The sequence below is a fragment of the Mustela nivalis genome (genome assembly GCF_964662115.1).
Source record: "Mustela nivalis genome assembly, chromosome: 6".
Classification (NCBI taxonomy): domain Eukaryota; kingdom Metazoa; phylum Chordata; class Mammalia; order Carnivora; family Mustelidae; genus Mustela; species Mustela nivalis.
The window spans coordinates 35081027-35101670 of NC_139025.1; the positions used below are offsets into that span (position 1 = coordinate 35081027).

Sequence of the window (20644 nt, forward strand, 5' to 3'; positions counted from 1 at the left end):
ACTATGCTGGGGTGGGTGTTGCTTCTCCCCAGGTGTGGGCCTGACCCTAAGCTCAGCTTCCCACAGCTCTAAGGGCTTCTCTGCCTCAGAAGGGGGTCTCTGATATCCCGGGAACCCCAAGTTTTCTAGTCCTGAGCAGCTGGATTCAAACAGAACATCTGAAACAGCCGTGATCCAACCCCAAACTGCCTGGCATGGCACTGTCTTTCTGCTTTCTAATTAACAAGGTCAATTCTCACTCTTGATCTGTCAAAAGGCAGGAACAGCAGAGGAGCGAGGGGCCCTGGCACCAATGCATCTCTGGTGGCTTGATGACTGACAGAAGCCTGTTCGTTCTCTTCTGCTGTGTACCTGAAACTCTTCCCTTTCCTACAAAAAACTATCCCTTATCCACATCAAGTGTTGTTGAGCAATTTGTCCCAAACCTGGCGCACAGCAGGTAGTGACCCAGATGGGACACAGCTGGCAGAATGCTACACTTAAGAAATTAAGAAGTCATGAAATGTAGATGAACTAGCACAGGCTCTGAATCTGGATTTCCATGCCAGCTCTGCTATTAGCTGTCTAATAGTGGGTAAATTTACCTTCAGCCTCCGTTTACACATGTATAAAATGGGCAAAATTAATATCACACTCAATAAGATTGTGGTGAAAATCCCATGAGATAATGTTCCCAGCATACTTGGCTCCCCACTACTATTAAGAAGTTGACAGTGGAGAAGCATGCTTCATCCAGGCACGATTCCTCCCTCTCCTGGGCTTCCTCTGCACTGATGAGTTTCTCCTAAGTTCTTTGTTAGAAACATGTCGCTGTCCTCATGGTGATCAGTTTACCCCTCTGTGAAATGACACACTTTAAGGACACTATAGAAGTCATATACAGTCACTTATCTGAGGGTGTGACCTCTCACCTGGTGAACTTGTCCAACCAGACCCCCACCCAGACTTTGGAAGGCAGCGACAAGGTCCTCTGAGCAGCCAAAGCAGATGTTCCAAGGTCTACCCCATAATAGCACATACAGGTTGGGAGCAAAGATTCCCTGGATTTGGGATAAAAAGTTTCTGGCTTTGAAAACAGATTAATTCAAATCCAACATCTACCATTTGTGTGATTTTTGGAAAGTTGCTCACATTTTTTGAGGCTCCGTTTCTTTTAAATTTAAATCAGGGTGACAGTATGTTGTAAGGATTAGAGATAATGTTCCTGGCCCCTACAGGCTCCTTAATAATTGGGCTATTACTATTTCTGCAAGGCCAGGCTCCTCTAGCCCTTGTTGGTGCTAATAGTGTTCAGTAATGCAGCTGCATGAAGGTGAAGACATTTGATTCTCTGATCGCTGAACCAGTAGATTCAGGCAACCAGGAGAAAGTCTTCCAGAAAACAGTGGTTCTCAGCCCTGGATACACCTTAGAATCTGGGGAGTTCCTAACCCTCCAGGGCCCTCACCACACCCCAGACCTATTACATCCAAGCACTGTGGCCGGGGCCCTGACATCAGTGTCTATAATGCTCCCCAGGAGATACCGATATACAGCCGAGACTGAGAACCCCTGGGATGCTTCCCCAATGTCAATGTGCATATGGAGCACCTGGGGTGGTTACTAAGAAGCAGAGTCTGATTGAGAGGGCCCTGATTCTGAATTACTAGTAAGTTCCCTGGTGATGTTGATGTTACTGAGTAACAAGGGCTAGAGGGAGATTTCTCTTGTTATCAAGATATGACAGCCGAGAACCTAGTGTCATGGGAAGAGACTAAGATGGAGCCTTGAGTTCCAAAAGCAGAGTGGCCTGGCACTCTTTAAGCAGAGGTGCGTAGCCCTCTACTTAGCAGTCTCAAGGAGTGTCATTACTTTGTAACAAAGTCCAAGTTGACAGTCATAATTACAACCCCAAATCTTTGAGGAAAAGTTGCATTATGTGTAGGAGCACTTGTTTAAGAGGACTGGGGAACATATCATATATTTGAGAGAATCTCCTAATAAAATACATATCTTTAGTTATTAAAGGTGAGCTTTAAACAAAGTTTCCAATGAAAAATAACCAGTGTTGTGTTGGTGCCAATTACTGGGTTTACCAGAAGGTTGTCATTCAAAGGCATCTGACACTCAACCCTAGTCAAGAACTGAGACAGGCAGTATCACTGTTCCCAATTAATTATTCTTCTGTCCCAGTAAAAGGATTATAGTTTCCCAGCCCATTCACACAGGGAGCGGCCATAGGACTTTTTTATCCAATGGAACGTAAGCACTTGAAACATGCTACGTGCTACATCCAAGCAGAAGTTTCAAGAACCACTGCATGATTCCTTTGCCTTTGCCACAAGACTCTACTAGGGGGTGCTCCTTCATTCTGGATCCTAGAATGAAGACAATGTAAGGGCTTGCAGTGGATATGTCCAGGGGTGAAAAATAAGCATTGTGACAAATGACTAATACATGAGTAATACAGAGAGGATTGCAGAAAACAGTAAAAACTGCTGTTCCTCCCCGTGTACAGAGTTAGGGAGTTACTGTATGAAACAGAAAGTGAGAGGGGCCAGTAGTGAATGTGGCTCCCCGTATGCAGATCCTGAAGGAATGTGTAAATGTGGGAAGAAGGAGAAAACAGATACTTTCCTGGTAGATCTGGGGAGGTTTCTTAAAGAAAACACTCTCTGAAATGAAGGGAGGGTCTGGAAGAAATGAAGGTAGCGAATTACTCTAAAAGGTGAGAGGGCTTGGGTTAGATATTAGATGTGAAGCCCAACTTTAGATTTAGATTGAGGGAGGGAGCAGAGAGGGACAAAAAGGGGTGAGGGCTTTGCTATAAAGAGTGACAGGGGCACCTGGGTGGCTTAGTTGGTTAAGCATCCAACTCTTGATTTTGGATCTGGTCATGATCTCAGGGTTGTGAGATCGAGCCCCATGTCTGGCTCCACACTAGGCATAGAGATGGCTTGTGACTCTCTCTCTCCCTCTCGGCCCTCCCCCACCTCTCTCCCTCTCTTAAAAAAAAAAAAAAGGTGACAAATTTTTTCCTATTAGAGATATCAAGCCTTCAAGATGATTCTTTCCTGGTCTTCCTGATGAAGGCAGCAGGGGCTACTTTCAACATCTCTTCTTCACTCCCTGAAGAGGAACCATGGATCTGATTGACTGGACTCCTGGGCATTGATTTGACTTTTCCTTGCTCTTTCTCTGGTTCCATTTTCACTGGTGCTGATGAATGTGGTTTGAGGTTAAATAGCAAGGTCACTTAATTCTCTAGCCTAGGACAAATGAGGTACCCCAGGACTTAATCCAGTTCCCTCAAGTTTGGCCCTAGGTCCTAGAGTAATAGCCCCAGCTGTCATGAAGTGTCTGCTTGGCCAGCCATTGTCCTATGCTTATATTTCCCTTGCACACCTCACCTGCAGGGAGAAATAATTAATGTGGGCAGGCTTCAAGTATTCCTGTGTCCTCTGGCCAAAACTCCATCTTTAATACCATTTTAATGCCAAACCCCCTCTGACTTCTAAGACTACCTATCTTGCTCATGCCTGCTATCCTTGTAGCTATCGCCTGATGCCCGAAGAGATATTTTCAGCCAGAGTCAAGTTTTTAAATAATTATGTGCATGTGTGTTTGTCTTCTAAGGGCACCATGACATTTTGTAATCATGTTAATGGTTTTGGGAGGGGTGGTTATTTCCTAAACTTTCCTTACCAGTTTATCAGAATCCAAATAAGAACATAAGATCTGAAAACAGGTGAACTCAGCTGAGCAACTAAAGAGTACATGAAAAAAAAAAAAATAGGAAATCCCACAGAAGTAGAAGTAGCCACAGGAAAAGGATAAGTATGAAGAAAAAGAGAAGGTCTTAAAATGAGAAAGTCAGCTAGGGACCAAATGACTTGAGCATCTCCCCCAACTTCTTTCCCTTCATCTCTCCTCCATTTGATGAAGCAGCCAAATTTAGCTCTTAAGATGCTTGAGGTGGATATTTCTTTGTGTTGCAAGCTAACAGAAGAGTCTTGCAAAATCATTTTCTTTCTCTTCTCTGCATGTAAAATCCATTATAAGGCTGAGGCCATTTCTCTGCTCTAGAGAAAAGAGAAGTATTTACAAAGAAGGCAGAATAATGTCTTCACAAAATAATGTCTCTTCACAAAAGAGAAGACCAATTAAAGCCACACAGGGGAGAGCTTTGTAAGCTTATTTCTGCTAGGAGCAAAAACTCCTAGCCATCGACCAGCTTCCACAAGCAACCAAATCTGAGTCATAGGGATAAGACTTCTGAAGATTTCGTCAGAAATTGACATCCACTGGCTTGTACTCCACCATCTTCCTGCAGGCCTTGTGCATGAGGACACCAGATAGAATGGCCTAAGGGAAACAGAATTCTCCTGGTACAGCAGATAATCACCCAGAGCCATTAGATCAAGAAGAAGCAGTTTCATTCTGTCTCCGTTCATAGAGTCACTTACTTTCTCCTTGGCATTCCTCATTCTTTTTCTACTTTTCTATTTTCTGGGTTTCTTTTTTCTAATCCTCAAAAAATAAAATCTTGCTTCCTTAATCAATACTATCTGCAATGACCAGGAAGGACTTTCCTCCAGTTAACTACTGTCCCCGGAGTAAGATGAGCACATAGGAAGCCAGGCTGGCAAAGCATTAGGAGTGAAGGTAGGGCAAGATCCAGACTGGGGTGGTGCAGGGGAGAAGGATAAGGCCAGAGCTGAACTTGGGAAGAAGACCAGATGGGGGCGAGACTTGCTGGGGAGCATGGGGGCACTGGGAAGGGAAACTAAGAAATATGAGTCAAACTTTATACCAGGCAGAAGCTGGGCTGCTATCTCATACCAATGGAGAAATGCTTGTTACAGCAAAGGAATGAGGAGTCTGACTCCAGTTGTTAAATTCTGACTGCTGACAGCTTTTAAGCCTCACCCCTGCTCTTCCTCTTGTGCCACAGCAGATAAGAAAGCCTGGGTGCTCCCTCTCTTGGTGAGGGCGAGGGATTCACACTGAGCAAGTCAGTGCCTGTGCAGAACTCTCACTCTGGCCCAGCTCCCAACCACAAAAAAATTTCTGTGCTGAATGCTTTGTCTATTTTCTTGGGTATCTCCCTCCCCCAACTCCACCCCTGCCTGAATGGCCTGCCCTGCCCTCCTCAAACGTAATCCAAACCTTTTCATACTCTCTTGGTGTGTGCAGGAACTATTGTCAGTCTCCACATCTGAACCAAGGTTTCAGTAGGTGTCCACCTAAGTCTGCGGGTAACAAAGAATAGATCTAGGAGTGTACTCTCATCATCTGTGGTGATATCTGGTAATGATGTATTCAGGCCAAAATGACAACAACAAAACAATTTCAGAAAAGCTGGGCCAAGTTGACCAAGAGAAGGTCGAGGCTAGAGGTTGATACAGCTGTTGGTGGGATAAAGATGGAGACAGTGAGAAGTCAAGTCAGTATTTCTAATCTCAGCTTGTTGGTCAGAGTCTATCAGCTGGGCCACTTCCATGAATTTGAAATGCCTTTATAGGCTACAAGCACATAAAATGTGAGCTGGGAACATTGACCATAGTTCTAGGAAAACTCCAAACTCCATTCATCTCACTTGTTCTGACCCTTTCTCCCTGAGTTTTTGGTCTCCCATCTCGTTCTCTCACTGCCTCCAATTTTTATTTTACATGTTCATGATTTGATTATTTGCTTTGTATATAGTCTGATTTGAACTGGTATTTCCCCTTCAGATCTGATTTTTGCTACCATACATTAGGACTCTAGTTAAGCAATGACTCTATACATACAACACACACACACACACACACACACACACACACACACACACACACGTTCAGATACCACACACACCAGGAATGGAATGCTGACTAATGAAGAAAAGGAGCTAGTGAGATATATTCAGAGTCCAAGCTTCCCAGATGTCTTAAAGACCCAACCCCATGGTTTTCATCAGGCTATACATTACAAGGAAATTACATGCATATAGATTCTAATGGCACTATCTTATTTTCTCTGAAATTAGGGCAAGACAGCTAAGATCATTGGTGAAATAGTGATTTTGGTTAAACACACACACACACACACACAAGACATAAGTATTTGGCCCACTAGTGTCTATTTTTCAGTTAATCAAGACTTTGTGGTTAACTGAAAAGTGAGGTTGAAGATATTAGATTCGAGCTGTATACAAATCAGCACAAAAGATGCTCTGTGATAGTGGAGAGAAACAAACTGGAAGTTCCAGTTTTAACTTTGTCACTCTATCTCTGCGATTTTATATAAGTCACCTAATTTTTCCAGGCTTTTGTTTTCTTGTCTACAAATTGGTGAGTTTAGACCAACATCTAAGGTTCTGTAAACTCTAAACCCTTAGTGGATATGTTAGTCAGGATAGTCTAGGCTATGTTGCAGTAACAAATAAACTGAGAAGCTTAGTGGTTAAAACTTAAAGTTTATTTCTCATTTATGCAAAATCTACTGTTGTTCTTAGGACTCCCAAGGGAAGTTATTTCCCAAAGATTCAGGCTGCTAGAGGCTCTATCGTTTAGTAGTTGTACCATCCAGAAGACACGACCTCTAAGGCCTTTGCAGCAAGCATAAGAGAAAACTGAGGGTCAGGCCCTAGCTTGCTTATAAATATGTGATATATAACACTTCCACTCACAGCCAATTGACTATTCATCTCCATCCAACTCAAAAGGGCATGGCAATGTGGGATAGCATATCTCTGCTGTAGTGGGTTTAAGACTCTACATCAGGGTCATAGGCTCCCATCATATATGGCCCAGCTACTCTGACAGAGATTTTCCAAAGACAATACCTCTAAGAAGGAGTTGCCATCTTCCAAAAATGGGCTCAGAGCTCACAAATACACTAGCATGTGAATGGCTCCCCAAAGCTTATCAACAGGACAAAATCAACTCTGACAGTGCAATAGGAAATGCTCTGATAGTTTGTATGAGACCTAAAAGGGGGTGGGAAGAGGATCCTATGTGTAGCTACCGGAGAACATAAGCATTAAAAATGGAACCTCATTTCATGATTCTCATATTCTACTTTACCTAGTACACTGGGCCAAAAGAATGCAGAAAAACAAGTTGCTTAATTTGCTCTTTCTGATGCAGCAAAACAGATACTAGTTGCAGACTAAACAAAGCTGAAGGCATAGAGGTCATTTGCACCCAACCGTCATGTGCCTACTACTGGTCTTCTGCCTGGTCAACTCACCCAAACTCAACAGTTAAGTTGTATTCCTCTATTCCTCCATGCTCCCAACTAAGCTGAAGAATCTTGGTTTGTTCCACAGATTCTGAGTGTGATATGACACCTGGTGAATTTCTTAGGGCTCCTCCTTGCAAAATGAGTCTATTTTGCAGGAGAAAGAAGAGAGGGCTGGAGCAGACTCACCTGCAGCCTAGGGCTACCACAGCTTGGTCATAGATTATGCAGGAGTCCCCCTTCTAAGTCTTGGAATAAATCTTGCAGGTTACTACCTTCATAATTTGAAGAAATTTGGCTTTACAAAGCATTAAAGGGCCCAGGAGATATGTAGAGGAAAGGAAGAAAAATGGAATGGTTTCCAGGTAGCAATTCAGTTTCTCTTTGTCCAAGAGTTCATCCATTTCTGTGTTTTCCAAAGTGCCACTGGGGAACGTTTTCAGGGGATAACCTCCACTTTGCCTTACTGGCTATTTAGAAAAATAAATGTCTCAGTAGGCAACACCCAACTCATCTAAAAGATTCTATGTGTAGCCTCTCTTGAGGAAGCCACTTTTATAAAGCAGGGGGGAAATTCTCATGTGCTGGCTCATTAAATAGTGTTTGCGGAAGCAGGAGACTCCAGCACTCTCCTTTCTCCATTGCCCCCTGCCCTATCCCTGTCTCCATCATGTGGAAGATCCTTAATCTATTGAAGGCCCAGTTGGGTCCAAAGCCTAAGGTTAAGCCATGTCTAACTTATGGGATGGGCTTATCAGAAGTCTATTAAGAAGAATAGAGGAATACAGCAGCCACAAAAAAACTAGTTTAGTCCTATAAGAAAATCATAGTGGTCAGAGGAGGCTCTGAGTTCATCTTAGAGCTGACTGCACAATTTTATTTCCCAACCAGCCCTCCTGAACTCCTGTAAGTTTGATAATATGAATAAGAAGCATTTGCTGACCAAGCTCTTTGTCAGTTACTGTACCAGGCACATTATTATGTATGGATATGAGCTAGTTCTTAATAACATACCAAGCATGCAATTAAAGATTGTCAAGAAGCCAAATTTGGGTGTTTATGGACTAAAATGAGCAGTGTGTGGAGTTTCCTAGTCCAGTAGAGTTTCCTAGTCCAGTTTCCTAGTCCAGTCCAAGAAATCTGGCTGCCAGATTTCTTGGACTCAAGACAGTGGGTGAAGCTGAGATAGTGTCTGGATTTGCAGAGAACTGGGTGGATATAAAAAGTTCCTGGAGCTCTGGAGAGGAGAATGTGATCAGTCTGGCCTCATTGCTGTCTGGAGTGGGTCATCATTTTCAATTGCTAACCTTAAGTTCATTAGGAGATCTTCAGACTCATACTTGTTAATCATTTGTGTTTAACCCATGCCCTGGTACATTCTGGTTGTTATGTTCTCACAAGGCCTTACCCCTCCAGTTCCCATGTCACCTGAAAGTGGGACGAAGTCAGCAGATACTCTTGTCCCCATTTCAGGGACTGGGCTCCAGTGAGAAAGGAACCCTGATGACACAAACCCATGTAAACAACCCGGTGATCTGATTAGACAAGAAAAGAAGTTGCTTGAACCAAAATGGAACCAATTTAGGCCACTAAAATTAAGAGTAAAGAAACTCTGATGTCAAGACCAACATGCTCGCTGCTCATTGAATCATGGAGTGAATGTTGGTGGGGTGAAAGCAAAACCTTTTGTGGAGCACATGGCCATTCTCTCTACCTGGAGAAAAGGAAAGATCACACATAGAAGAGACCTGGACAGATGCCCCCCCATGCCTCCATCTCACTTTCCATTTATTGTCATGCTGTTCTCCTTCCCTCCACCCGCCCCCCCCACCCACCTTTACTCAGTGCCATCTGGTCTCTTTCCCCACTTTGGGGGCCAAATAGCATCCTCACAAACCCTGCCAGCCACCTCCTACTGCCAAACCCAATAGTCTCTCTCCGTCCTTGCTCTGGGTTGAATTATGTCCTTGTAAAAGACATAAAGAAGTCATCAGCTCCAGTACCTCAGAATGAGACCTAACATGCAGACATCAATAGTTAAGATGAGGTCATACTGGGGTAAGGTGGGCTTTTCACCCAATTTGACTGCTTCCTTTTAAGGAAACATGTGAAGATACAGAAACACGGAGGGAGAAGACATTTGAAGAGATTTAAGTTATGCTGTACCAGCCCCGGAACGCCTGGGGCCAGCAGACGCTAGGGAGATGCAGGGGAGAATCCTTTCCTAGAGCTTCAGAGGACACATGGTCTTGCTAATACCTTGATTTTGGACTTCTAGCTTCCTGACCTGGGACAGAATAAATCTCTGTTTTAAGCCCCACACCTTGTGCTCCTTTATCATGGCTGCTTGAAACCAAGTACTGTTCTCCTCTCGCATTCTCAGCCTGTTCCACTTACCTCTTCTCTGTCTCAAAACTCCCCCTGATCTTGATTGCCTTAACCCATCATTATCTTACTCCTTCACTTCACGGCTCTGCTCTGCCCTCCTCCCTCCCTGGTGTCCCTAGATGCTTCACCCTAGATGTATATGCATCTTCTTGGTAGTTTTCCCTTTGAATTTTGCTCTTTCTATGCTAAGACTCTCAAGGTTTCAGCTAGTGCTCTTGTGGGGATCACTCTCCAATTGGGATCATTCACTTATTAAGCACCTACTCAGTGTTAAGTATAGAGTAAGATGCTACAGATACAGGAGAAAGCAGCACAGCTATGGGACGAGGGAACTATTAAGTCTTAATTTCCTGTCCTCCATTTATCTACCTCTCTATCTAGCACCTCAACCCTAATTCACCAGCCTCTCCAGACCGTTCCCCCACTTGGTTTACTATTTTGGTTAATTGCTCCATCAGTCTTCTATTTCCCCAGGCAGGTGACCTTGGCTTCTCTTTGATTGTTCCTTTTCCCATAACAATCAATCCGCTATCAAGTCCCTTGGATTCTGCCATTATCTTGTTCCTCCATAACCACCCTTGTTTAAACCCACATTAATTCTCATCTGAAAGAGTCTGGCAACCTCCTCTCCAATCTCTCTATCTCTCGCCTCTCTCCCTTCTGAGTCATCTTATGAGAATAATTCCTTTTTCTCAAGCACAGCTGTGATTAAACATTTTTTAACCAAACCCTCAATGTCTCCCCACTGACTGACAAATTAAATATAAATTACTCACCCTTACATCAAAGGTCTTTTATGACAAAGCCCTGATCTACCTTATCTTCCAACTCTTCCCCACTGCACCTTACACATCAATCAAATTAGTTGACTTCTGGTACTTCTCCATCTTCAGATTTCTGCATATGCTATTCCCTCTACCTAATAAGTCTGGATTGCTTTCTTTTCCACTCCTCTAGCCCCACCTGATAAAATCTTACCCATCATTCTCCAAGGGTTGTCTTGACCATCACTCCCTTAACACAGCCCTTCCACCAGGTGGGATCCTTTCTCTCTTTAGTCCCCATTACCCATGGTTTATACCTCTCTTGATTGTATTTGTCCCATTTGCATCTTTGTCTTGTCCCCACACCTGGACTATGTCCTACCCATCATGGTGGATTAAGTCCTCGGAAATATGAAGAATGCACCAGAAATGGATGGTGTGGGTTTCATTCCAACTTTATTGACTTGGTAACGCTCTAGGAGTGACACACAATGATATTTCCAAAAGCTCTTCATTAAAACACAGAAAAATGACTTGACAGGGATTAGAGATGCCACAGTGTCTTGTTCTGAGAGATTTAGTGGGATCTGAAAGAAAAGGAAAACGGAATTAAAAACCAAATGTGTATCCAATAAGAGACCGACATCTTCAAAGCATTAAAATTATAAAAATAGCAATCAATATTCATGTGTCATTTACTATGTGCCAGACATGGTTCTAAATGTTCCATATTAATTCATTTAGTCCTCACAAAACCCCTTTTTCTGATGAGAAAACTGAGCACAAAATGCTTAGGCATCTTACCCAACCAAGATCATAGCTAATTAGTGATGGAGCTAGACCCAAGCAGACTGGCTTCCTAATGCCTGATTCCAACCACAACATTATCTGGCCTGCCTCTCACTGTGCTATAGTGAGCTGAGCCCCCAGGATACACCCATCTTTTGACCTGCATGATTCTAGTAAGCCACCACCACATGCAAACCAGTGTCCCTGGAGTCTCCTGGGAGCAATGATTCATACCAAGAGCTTTGAAGGGTCACTTCCTCAAGCATGGGGCTGCTGCATAAACTCCTCTAATCATGGAAATGGTGCCATCACCCCGACCAAAGAATGGACGACAGCAGAAATGGCCACTCAGGAAGTAGTGAAGGGTGTGGGGCTTAGACACTCTGAAGCCACGAGCCTCACTGTGTCAACACACAGTGTTGGGTAGGACATGATGGGTAGGACATAGTCTAAGTGTGGGGACAAGACAAAGATGCAATGTTAAGGTGGCTGCCCTAGCTGCTCTCTTTCCCCCAGATGCCATCCAGCCCCCCTCATTCCACTCACTAGCCAGGGCTGTGAGGAGTGCCATATGACATCCATACCCCTAGTTCTCCAGTTCTCCACATCCACTCCAGTTTCCCATTCACCGTCTCCTCTACTTAGAAAGTGCCATGCTGAATGACGATCCACAGTAGGGTGGAATGCCCAGATGCCATGGTGGGGAGGGCAGGTGGACGGTAGGAAGCTCTCCTTGCCCTGGTGGTCATATAGGCCAGAAGGGGCTGAGCTCCCATTTAGTGCCAGGCACTGTTCTCTGCCCTATTTATATATTAGCTCATTTAACTTCATAACAACTGCTCACTGATGGCCCTCTTTTTTAAATATTCATTTTACATATGAGAAACCGGAGGCACAGAAAAGTAAGGTAATTTTGCCAGATCACCCAGCTAGGTAGTGAAAAGGCCAGGATTTGAATTCATCCATATCCCTTCCTTTTAACCACTGGCCTTCACTGAATGCCTCCCTCCAAAAGGAATTGATTGCAGATACGTGAAATATCCCTTTAGAACACACCAGAATCAGTACTGGAGCTTTCCAAAGTACCAGAAGCCAAGCCTCACCCCCAGAACTTCTGGTTTCCTTGTTCCAGAGTGGAACCTGAAAGTGTCTATAAATGAAAAAGCTCCTCCGGTGGGTTCTAATGCTTTAGATCTGGGCTGGTTTGGGCGTCCACATAAAGTGCATTCATTTTGTCTTGGCCTTTGGGTGGTTCAACACCATATGTGCCAACATATAAGAAAAGACCCAAATACACAGATGAAAGGAATCCCACTGAGTTTTGACAAACATGGATTGATGAGATTTTAGAAATATGAGTAATATAATCTAAATATCTACTCATAGTTAATTCTTGGGTCACACATATACATTTAATTTCATGCATGACACAGAGTAGCCAATCAATATAGAAACACTGCTCTTTCCCTTCTCATCTTCCACAAGATCATACCAGTTTGACTAGTCACATGCATCTAGCACACTCTTATCTTACATCCCGGCACAGGTCCCTACCGCATATCACCTGCTGGTATCATGTGGTTCCTGGAAATTTTATCCCATGTCACAAAAAATACATTTGCATAACATCAGGGCCATCGGCCGTCTGTGTGTGTTGTGGGAGGGCTGGCCGTCTGCTGGTTGGTGACGCTTTCCCCTGGCCTCATTCTGATTGATCTGCACTATGTTCTGAGCAGTTTTTAGACATTGCACATGGTATTCCTGCCTGTGAGCATATTCTTGGCTATTTACAAACCACCAACCCCTTGCCATATTGTCCCTTAAAGTGAATCTCGAAAAAGCTTATTTACAATGATGGCCACACTTGCAATTGTGAGGTTACACACTCAGCAATAATAAATGGAGCTAGGACTAATAAATAATAACATCTAAATAATAATAGAGCTGAATTGTGAGATTACCCACTCAGCAATTTAATGGAGCTTAATCTCCATTACGTTTCTTTGTCTCCTGTTTCTTCACTGAGTCAGACCGGAGCTGACTCTCATGTTGGTTGGGGAGGTCTCTCCTGTGTTTGGGGTCCCAAGTAAGGTACCTGAAGGACATGTCCTCTAATGGGAGACACTTTGCAAAGGTTCCAGTAGAAGGTGACAGACTGTCTTCCAAAAGGTCATTCAGAGCAGGGAAGATCTTACTTTTCGTGCAGGCACAGACCAACGCCAAAGGACAAGGCCCTGCTGCTTCGATCTCCCCGCTCACTGGCCCAAGCGCCATCATGCCCCAGGCTGCTGGACTTCCTGGCCCCCCTTTCACTATCCCCAGACTCTGAAGCAACAGAGGAGCTCTCCTCCTCCTCCCACAAGGCCCCCTCCCCCTCTCTCCCTGCCAGGTGTCTGTGTCTGCCCAGTGGGAGACCTCTGTGGGGCAGCCCCCCGCATCTTTCGGCAGGGCCCTGGTGTTTGAACTGGGATGAGACAGGCCTCCATAAGCTGCTTATTCTAAGTTGAGGATTGTGCCTCCTTGCCAATTGATACTGGAAATAATTACTTCTTAGAATCTTTGAAAACCAAATGTGTAAAGAGAAATTAAAATCTAATTAAATGGATGTAGGCAGTTCTGTCTGAGCTGACAATTCTTAAGCCACTGCAGTTTGTCAGAGGTTACATTATCTGTCCCCAGGTGCCTCTGTCTCCACTTGGCCCAGAGCCTAGGACTCCGCTCCCCTCTCCAACACCCTCCCCTCAGCCCTATCCTGGGTCCTGGGTCCCTAGTGCCCTTGGGCAGAGATGCTGGAGACAGGCTGTCAGGGGGTTGCTGCGGCGCCTCCTGGAGGATGGCATTGGCCCTGATCTCCAAGCACAAACCACTGTTTGTCAACGGCGGTGCCTCTGGCCTTAGGGAGAGACAGTTCCTTTTGGGGGCATCTCTGGCAGGGGCAGGAGTCAACACCACCCCCAGTGAGAGCCACCTCTGGGTGCCAACTCTGTTGGGCAACTGGCCGTAGGCGGCAGCCAGAAACGATAAGCCCTAGCCCCCTTGGCTCTACTGTGACAATCCCTCCGACCAGAATTAGTTGAATCTGTGCACGTGGGACCAGCGGTGTGAGGTTCCTGAGGGAACGGACTAGTTTTTATAACAATCCACTTTTTGCCGCCACATTGTTACTGCATTTTATGAATTGGAAAATCAGTTTGTAATGGACTGGAGGTGGGGGTGGGGGATGTGGGCAATCACCACACATTGTTTGGAATGTTGTCCTGGGCCCTCCCTGCATCTTCTGGACCCAGCTCTCCACCGCTTCAGCTTCTCTGGGATCACTACCAGGGGCTACATCTTGTTGTTTGCATGTGGTTTTTTATAGCTCTATGTGAAAAGTGGTTCTTTCCTCCCTAGGCCACTTTCTTCCCTAGAAACCTTTTCAGTTGTTGGAAACAAAGGTTTGTGCCTATCACCTGAAGCAAAGGCGCGGTGGGCATGGTCATGGCCAAGTTTCACCTGGAGAGAAGCTGGATGCATGTCGGTGAGATGGGATCCAAGGCAGGTGAGGTGCAGGGAGCAGCGGCTCTCTCCTCTTCCCACCGTGGCTGCCCCACTCTTCCCAGCGTCTCTCTGCTCTGTTGTTTTGGGCTTTTTCCCTCTCTCTAGCTTCCCCCTCTGTGAGCTCATGGTTTCTGCTCCCTCTGCACTCTGCCCTGCATTGGCCCATCATGGCCTTTTCCAACCTCATGACCTTGGCTCTACCTGCCTACAGCCCAGGCTCTGACTTTTTTTTTTTTTATAAAGATTTTTATTTATTTGATAGACAAAGATCACAAGTAGACAGAGAGGCAGGCAGAGAGAGAGGGGGAAGCAGGCTCCCCGCTGAGCAGAGAGCCCGATGTGGGGCTCGATCCCAGGACCCTGAGATCATGACCCGAGCCGAAGGCAGAGGCTTAAACCACTGAGCCACCCAGGCACCCCCAGGCTCTGACTTTTTGTAGTCTGAGGTAACACGAGGAGGGACTCGGATGGGCTGTGGGCCTTTTCCCTGCTGGGCTTCAGTCTGAGCAGGCTAGCTAGAGGCTGCACTTAGGCTAGTGGCCTCTTCTGGGCCTGCTGCTTTCCTCCTAAGAGGAAGGGAGCAGAGACACTTGGTAGACTGCAGGCCCCTTAAGCAGCAGGGGCCATGGAAGGGGCAGTTTCCCAGGACTCTGTCCTAGCCTCCATCCATCCAAAGCCCTCTTGCTTTATCACCACTTACCCAGACTAGGTGACACCAGGCAGTCGGGCTGACTCCTCCCCCACCCCGGTCCTTGGGACGGGGTCTCTAGTGGGTACCAGCCGATGACAGGAGCCTCACCTATCAGATTCTGTGGCCGCATGAAGTGCACCTTCCTGAGCGTTTCTCACCTCAGCCCCGTGGCAACCCTCCTGCTCACTGCTGGAACGGGCGTGCAGAAGACGGCTGGAAGCATTGCCTACTGCCCAGGCTCGGGAATAGACAGTTCCGCAGGGGTTAATGGGGTTTGGGCTGATGAAATCACAGCAGTTATCTGCTGTGGAAACTCTGATAGTCTAAAACAGTTATGACTCCCTGGACACTTCCCCATTCCCTTCTGAGCCATTTTCATTCTCGGTCTTGTCGGCAATGAGCTTTTGCATCAACATGTCAGTGCCCCCTTGTAATAACGCCATAATGCCGTTGTTTTCACACCGCTGTTAAGGGTGGGTGCTGCTGAGGTTGCCACAGACGTGCGCCAGTTTGCCAGCTGAGCCCCCTGACACCCAGAGCCATCGCTTAGCTGGATGCCTGGTGAAGAGGCCCTTTTTCCCAACAGTGGGTCTCTGTGGAACCAGAGGCCATCAGGGGATCCTAATCAGTGAGGGAGCTCCTGGCCCCATGACCAAGCCCCAGGGACAAAATCCCAAAGGTGGGCAGAACCCTAGTTAACCCCCACTGTCTCCTCTACAGGCTTAATGCTCATTCTCGCCCCTAGGGGGAGCGCAAGGACTCCCTCACTCCATTTCCAATGGAGAAGAGCACCATTGTTTCTTGTCTCTAGGGGTAAAACTTTGAGGATTGAGATCTGACTTTGAGCCTAGAGACGAAAGTGAGAAACCAGACCCTTGTACTGTGTTTGGTCTGGGCTACAGGGACCTGCAAGAGCTTTGGTGACCAGTCCGGTGTTCATTAATGTGACACAGAAAGACCTCAAGGCTGAGTGTGACTCCTCCTCCTTCTGTCTGTCTGTCTGTCTCTCTCTCTCTTTTACTTCAGAGACAGTAACTACTTCTTCCCCCTTTCTCTTCTCCTGGCTTGGACCAAGTTGAAACCTAGGTTACTTTTGCCATCTCTTGGACCACTCTCTTCCATTCTGGTGTCTTCCCTTGAAGGAAGTTAGTCCTGGGACAGTCTTGTAGAGATGACCATCTCCCCAAATCACCCCTAATGCAATTTGATGCCTAACCTTCAGGTAAGGACCCACACTTTCCTTGATTGTCTTTACACAGTAGTTAAAATGTGTACAAAAGATGGCGGAAGAGAATACTTCACAGTTTGCTATAAATTGTCAAACTACAGGGAGACCATCTGGGTAGATTCTCTACAACTGTGAGGCAGAGGAAGGGGTCTGAGCATCCAGGGAGTGGATCAAGGGAGTGGATCAAGGACAGTCTTAGTGTCAAGCAGTTGTTTCCTGCCTTGGTGCATGGGAGGCCTCACACAGCTCTGCTGGATGCTAACTAGAGCAGCCAGTGTTTAGAGCTAGGGACTGAAAGTCCTCCACGGCTCTGTAGTCCTGATTCCTGGCCCAGACATCTGCTATTTCATAACAGACTAATAGAGATGGGAAGGGCACAGTGCTCTGCCAGGGAGCCATCCCCAAGAAGAGGAGCTAGTCAAGGACACGAGGCCAGGTAATCTGTTACCACTGGGCAAGATCTAACAGTGACTAATCACCCCTTGGGTTATGGATGCATTTGTACATCTGATATTAACACCCAGTACATTATTTATGAGCCCAGATATGAATAATTCAGTGTGTCCACATTTAGCAGGTTTCTGCCTGAAAATCAGCTTTGCATTGGCGCTTGGCTCCTGACATTGAACCAGGAAGGACTGGGAAAGAAGCAGCTCACCTCATGGGCCATGCCTAGGGAGACTGGACTGCTCCTTGTGGGGAGCCCAAGTCCTGTCCTGACACAGGGCATTCATTTAGCACTTCTGCCACCTTTGCTTGGTTTACTCATCTGTGTAATGAAGATAGTTGTTGGGCTTGATGGTCTCCAATGTTCATTCCAGTCTTAAAATTCTGAGAAGGAGAAAAAGAACTAACAAAAGAGGTAGGAACAGATGCAATATTCATGGTCCAGAATGGCTGCACTTGGCTGGGAGCTGTGCCCAGGTGGTTGGTTTCAGGCTCTGACTTGCTAGTGGTCCCAGGCACAGAGTGAGGTCTGGTCCATGGCCCATTTCCCTAGGTGTCTACGTGTTTCCATCACATGACCCTATGACCCTCCTGTTCGTGAGCTACCTGAGACCAGAGATCTAGTTACTATCTTTGTCTATCGCACTTATGAGGACGGTGCTCATCGCATGCTGGGTCCTTGTAGGTGAATGTTAAATGGAAGGATTGATGGGTAAGGAAAAAGTTGCCATGTGGCTTTCCCAGATATCAGATCTCTGTCCTTCACTCCAAACAGTGCCAGTCTTTGACTCTTTTAAGTGAAGCCCAGGGGATGGGAAAAAAAGAATAACCTTGCATCTTGCAAACTCAGCCATCTTTTGGCTGTGGCTAGAACTGAGCTGAGTGCCCCTCTTCCTAAGAATAGATCCTCCATCCCGTGTCTACTGTGACAGAGGAGATGGAGGCACGTGGTCAGTGACAGAAGCCGGCCAGCGTGTGACCTTGTGCTGGTCGATTCTCCAAGCCCCTTTGTTTCTCTGCAAAATAAAAGGGTCATTTATAAGGCCATTTTCAACCCCAGATTCTTTATGTAAACCGGGTGGAGAGAGAGGGGCTGTGGACCTGCCTTGAGTAACCCTGAGTATAGTGACACTTGAAATGTGAAAAGTGAAATTGCTCGTGACCCCTTCAATGCTGGAAGAATAAAGCCATGAGCTCCAGACCCTGTGAGCCAATTGCTCTGTCTCTCTGCTGGAGCTGGCAGTCACAGCCTCAGATTTGGGCCAATATCTGTGAACCCAGCTCATGCTCCTAATTCACACCTGCTCCTATGTGAACAAGTCCATGTGCCTTCCTGCGGGAGGTGGAGGAGGGAGGCCGAGAGTGCCCCAGTGCCTGATGCAGAACTCGAGGCAAGAGACAGCATTCGGGAACGGTGGGAGTCAGAGTTGGAAGGCTTCCGGTTTAGCCGAATGTCCCTGAGTGCACCTGTTCTTCGATCATGTAGGAGAAACGGAATCGTTCTGCTGCTAAAGATATGAGCCAATGGACTCAATTACCTCTTTTGAAAGCCTGTTCTGGCTTGTGATCATGGGCACAGTTTTATTCTAATTGAAATCTCTCTTGATGAGGCCTATTTCTTCTTTTTCTTTAATCTTCTGAGTTGATGGAGAAGCACAGACCATGGTTAGAAACCAGGCTTCCTAATTGGGTCTCGTCTTTCTCCAGCAGAAACTACCCTTGTAATCCTCGGGTGAGGAACCAGTCCTCTATTTTCCATGTCTCTTTTCAGTACCATTTTCAACTGTTGCACCCTCTTTTCAAATACAGTGATGAAATGTGGTGGCCCCTCCAACAGACAGACGTGTGCTTTCTATGACGCTGTTCCCAAATTGCTGGTTGACTTTTTAAAAACACCAGCTTCTGGGGCACCTGAGTAGCTCAGTTGGCTGAGCTTCTGACCCCTGATTTCTGCTTGGGCTGTCACTCTGAGGGGATAGGGAGTCTACTCAGGATTCTCTCTCTCCCTCTCTGCCCCTCCCCCCATTAACTTGTGTTCTCTTGCCAAAACAACATATAAATCTTTTAAAAATATTAAAATTAGGGACACCTAAGTGGCTCAGTGGGTTAAAGCCTCTGCCTTCGGCTCTGATCATGATCTCAGGGTCCTGGGATCGAGGCCCGCATGGGGCTGGATCTCTGCTCAGCAGGGAGCCTGTTTCTCCCTCTCTCTCTGCCTGCCTCTCTGCCTACCTGTGATCTCTCTCTCTCTCTCTCTCTCTCTCTCTGTGTGTCAAATAAATAAATAAAATCTTTTTAACAATTAAAAAAATTAAAAAGTATATAAAAAATAAAAAAATATTAAAAACATGGATTCCTGGGTGGTTCAGTCATTAAGTGTCTGCCTTTGGCTCAGGTCATGATCCCAGGGTCCTGGGATTGAGCCCCACATGGGGCTCCTTGCTTGTGTTCCCTCTTTCACTGTCTCTCTCTCTGTGTCAAATAAATAAAATCTTTAAAAAAAAACTTAAAAAAATTAAAAACACCAACTTCTAACTTAATTCAGTGCCTGTTTCACTGTGATTCTGGGATGGTTTTTTCCCCTAGAAATGCCTGTTTTAACTGTAAAATACTCAGCTGTTCTAAATATAATGGCATATAATGACACTGAGAAAGAGTGGCCAATGATGGTAACTGATAATCATAATGAAAAGGGAAAGAAATGATGGTGACCAAGCAATGGTGACAGAGGATGGGATTCCTGGAATGCAGCGATGCCCGATGCCCGCAGAGCAGCCCCTCTGCTCCGGCGCTCTAGGCAGGAAGCTAAAGATGGTCCCAGGCAATTGCTAGCACTCAGCATTGTTCTAGGATAATTTGTTCGGTCACAATTATCTCCAATCTCCTAGAGCGTTAATGCTTATTGGTAGGCATTAACACGCCCCAATCTTCCTCAAACACTAAGGACTTTCTCACTGGTTTCCGGCAGGCAGAGAGAAAAGCCAGAGAGGACGAAGATGGAAGGCAACCTCACTGAGGACTCTGCTGTCCCGCGGGGAGGCGCACCCCTCCACCCGGGAAGGGCTTCCGGGGCCATCAGCTGCCTGAGGTGGGGTGGAGGGCAAGCGCGTTACTGAGGTGTAGGCAGCTGGGGGTTTTGTTAAAGATCTTTCTATTGGGGCGCCTGGGTTGCTCAGTGGGTTAAGCCACTGCCTCCGGCTCAGGTCATGATCCCAGGGTCCTGGGATCGAGTCTTGCATCAGGCTCTCTGCTCAGCGGGGAGCCTGCTTCTTCCTCTCTCTCTCTGCCTGCCTCTCTGCCTACTTGTGATCTCTCTCTGTGTCAAATAAATAAATAAATTCTTTAAAAAAAAAATCTTTCTGTTGCATTCTGGAGTCTTTTTCGATTTAATTCAGTAAATGCTTATTGAATTCCTGCCAGCCAGGCACTTTGCTGGGCACCAGGAGGGAACACAAGGACAAAGATTTTGTCCCCAAGGTACTGACAAGCAGTGGGGAAGGAGGAAATGGAAGGGCGCAGAGAAACACAAATGTGGAGAAGCTGTGCAGTGTTTCCAGAACAAAGAGCCTGGGAATGAACTGCAGGGAGAAAGAT

At 46.0% G+C, this 20644-nt stretch overlaps 1 long non-coding RNA gene across 1 annotated transcript in view; it reads left to right on the forward strand.

Moving 5' to 3' along the window:
- LOC309866388 overlaps positions 1 to 20322 on the forward strand; it is a 33926-nt gene extending 13604 nt beyond the window's left edge. Inside the window, exons 2-3 of the long non-coding RNA XR_014312627.1 lie at positions 14538 to 14685; positions 20019 to 20322. This is a non-coding gene — a long non-coding RNA (uncharacterized lncRNA). The remainder of the gene's footprint in view (positions 1 to 14537; positions 14686 to 20018) is intronic.
- The last annotated feature ends 322 nt before the right edge of the window (positions 20323 to 20644 follow it).